Here is a 3,528-nt window from a genome sequence, read left to right as displayed (position 1 = left end):
ATGATTTGAAGGTCGATTTGAGATCGGAATTGGATGAAATTGGTATGGCTGGAGTCGTATCGAAATGGGTGTTCAAAATTTGTGAGTTTTTTCGGGTTTTTGGTGCGGGCCCAAGGTTGACGTTTTGGGTTGATTTTTTTTATTTTTGTTAAAGATCAAAGCTTTATTATTTGGAATCATTTCCTATGAATTTTATTTATGATATTAAGTTATTGTGGCTAGATTCGAGCTGTCCGAATGTTGATTTGCACGAGAAGGGCCTATTAGTGGATTGATTTAGCTTGATTGAGGTAAGTATCTTGCCTAATTTTATGTGGGGAAAATGTTTCTTAGGATTTGTTCTAATTTGCAATATTTGTGCTATGTGAAACACCGAGCACATAAGGTGATGAGTGTGTACACAGACGTATGTGTTGGTTGTGACCGGATTAAACCTTAGGCTATTAATATGCCTTGATTTGGAGTTGTTTGTTATATGAAACATGCTTTTATTTTTGTTGTCCACTCTCCGCCTTATATTATTGTTATGATTCTTGTACATATTGTTGTTGAGTCGTGGGATATATCTTGTTGTGGCATTAGTATATATTCATGGTGATGTTGTGACACATGTGTACATGAAGTGAGGGTGATTGTTATTGTTGTGTTGTGATCGAGATGTGCATGTGGCGGAATAAGGGTGGTGTATATATTAATGCGCATGCGGCGAGATAAGGGAGTGTATGCGTGTGTTGCTAGTAAGGGAAAATACTTTATTGTAAAGTGCACGCGGCGAGATAAGGGGACTTATGCGCGTGAAGCTATTTCGAAAAAATTATTTTTAAAATGTGAAGCTCATGTGGTGACATAAGGGGGACTTTTGATTCACGATTTGTGATTATGAGGTGTGGTACCTCAGGGTGATTCTTGATGTTATTCTTGTGTTGGAACTGCTTGAGGATGTGAACTTTCATTGTTTTCCTTATTTGATTCATTTGTGTTTTAACTGTGTTTGGGTTAATTTATTGTGTTATCACATGTTTACTCCTTGTTGCCTTTTTATAATTGCATTCCATTGTCAGCTTTATATTGATATTCTGCATAGGTTTTATGTCTAGTGAGTGTCTTGACTTGAACCTCGTAACTACTCCACCGAGGTTAGTCTTGATACTTAACGGATACCGTTTGTGGTGTACGCATACTATGCTTCTGCATATTTTTGTGCACATCCAGGTACCTATGAGCATGTCGGTTGTTAGTGTGCTGATTTGAGATTGTTGTGGAGACTTTAAGGTATGCCTGCCATTCCGCTCGGAAGCCTCGGGGTCACTTTCTGTTGATTTTCTTAGTACTGTCTATTATATTTTCAAACAGTATTGTATTTATGAGATTTCACGTGTACTCTCTGTAGAGTTTATGACTCAGTAGCACCAGTTTTGGGATTTATGTGACTTTGTATTTCAGCTTTTGGTTATGTTAAAGCACTTTTCCACTTGCATTATTATTTAAGTTGGTGCTTGGTTCTGCTGATCTTGCTATATGGTAGGCTTGCCTAATCCTAGGAACTAGGTGCCATCAGAATCCTTGAGGTTGGGATTTTGGGCCGTGATAGATTGTTCGTGTTTTTAATCTACAAAACTTAAAGCAAAACGCATGCCATTTTATACGCACTGATTATAGACTCTCAATTTAGACGATTATCAACTATTTGTAGAGTAGGCAAAAATATTTATGAGCAATGTAAACATAACGAGTTTGAAACAAATAGGAGTTGTAATGATTATAGACTCCCAATTCAGTCAATTGTCAACTATTTGTCGAGTGCACAAAAATTTATGAACAATGTGAAAATAACGATTGTAAAACAAATGGGATGTAGATACATGAGATGGGGAAAAACGAACGCGAACTCCCAATTCAGTCAATTGTCAACTATTTGTCGAGTAAGCAAAAATATATGAGCAATGTGAAAATAACGAGCTTAACCAAATAGTAGTAGATACATGAAATGGTGCAATATGACGAATTTACAAGAGTCTATTACAAGATATACGAGTTTACAAAGTATACGAATTTACAGAATATTCGCGTTTAGGAAAGATTAATCTTAAAAATATGCCTATTATCTATCACTAGTCGCAATAAACTTCCTATGTTATATATAAACCGAACTCTGAACCCTGAACCTTAATCAATAAACATCCTTGATAGTCGATCATAAATTGTCGGTATCGTACACAACTAACGTTGGAGTCAAGCAGAAACTATTGATCGTGTAGTTATAAAATTAATGATTAACCTTAAATAACCACGAAATTAATAAAATTATTATCTTAACCCATGTTATTAATCATTTTATAACGTCAATACTTATGGGAATGGACAGATTCATAATACCATTAAGGATCTAGTTATTCTGGATGTGCAATGACTTAACATTGTGTCGTGAGAATAGAACAAATATCGAGGATATAATGAAAGTAGTGGCTAGTCATTTGATGTTGTACAATTTAGAGATGAAAAGTTTCATTATACCATTATATATTAAAGTCAATTTACAATATGCAATTATAGAATAGGTGGGGGAATTACGCTACTTATCACTTGGCCTAACAGTCCATCAAAAAATGGCCCACGTTTGAAGCCCTTACCTGATATGGCCTGGTTGTACATAATCTGAAAGTTATTTTTCACCAGTTAGCCCACCCTATTTAATTATTTTTTTTCTTTTCTTCGTTCTTCTTCTTCCTCTTTCACGACTTTGCACCGCAAAATCTCTCTACCTTTATTGAATGGGCTTAATTTAAGTGGCTTTTAAGCCAAAATAGCTTTTAAGCCATAAGTTAGGAATTCTAGCTTTTGGCTTTTGGCTTGTTTTTGTCATTTTAGTTTAAAAATAAGTGCTTAAAAGCACTTTTTTACTCTATCCAAACACTACAAAATGGCTTAAAAGCTATTTTGGCTTAAAAGCACTTAAAATAAGTCAATCCAAACGGGCACATATTCTTCAATTATCCTTCCAGATTCAAAGTTGATAATCATTATTAAGATGAGAAGAAAAAATACCACTTAAGAGAATTATTATTTTTGGAGTCACTATTAAAGGTCATTCGAAGCTTCAATTTCATAATTTGGATTTTTCGATTTTGTTAGTTGTTTGGATTGGGTGTTAGCCCAATTGATTGGGATCGTCAAGGGGAGTTCAAATCTCAAATTTGAAGTGATTTGGAGCAGATTTGAGCTAGATTTGAGTTGAATTTCAGAAGATGCCCAAAGAAGAAGAAGAACCCGTGAAGCTCCATTAATAGGATTCATTTGTATAATAGTCTATAATATTGTATAAGTAATGTATAATAGTGTATAAACACCTCTTATACATTATTTTATACAAGGTTGATACATTATTTACAGGTATTTGGTGGATTTCTCACATTTCTTCTTCTTCAACTTCTTCTTCTTCAACTACTACACCTATATGCATGGTGTATCACTAAGATTTTCACTACTGTTCTTATACATCTTTATACACTAATATATATATATATATAT

This window comes from Nicotiana attenuata, chromosome 11 (assembly GCF_001879085.1).
Source record: "Nicotiana attenuata strain UT chromosome 11, NIATTr2, whole genome shotgun sequence".
Lineage (NCBI taxonomy): Eukaryota > Viridiplantae > Streptophyta > Magnoliopsida > Solanales > Solanaceae > Nicotiana > Nicotiana attenuata.
This window is presented reverse-complemented; position numbering follows the sequence as displayed.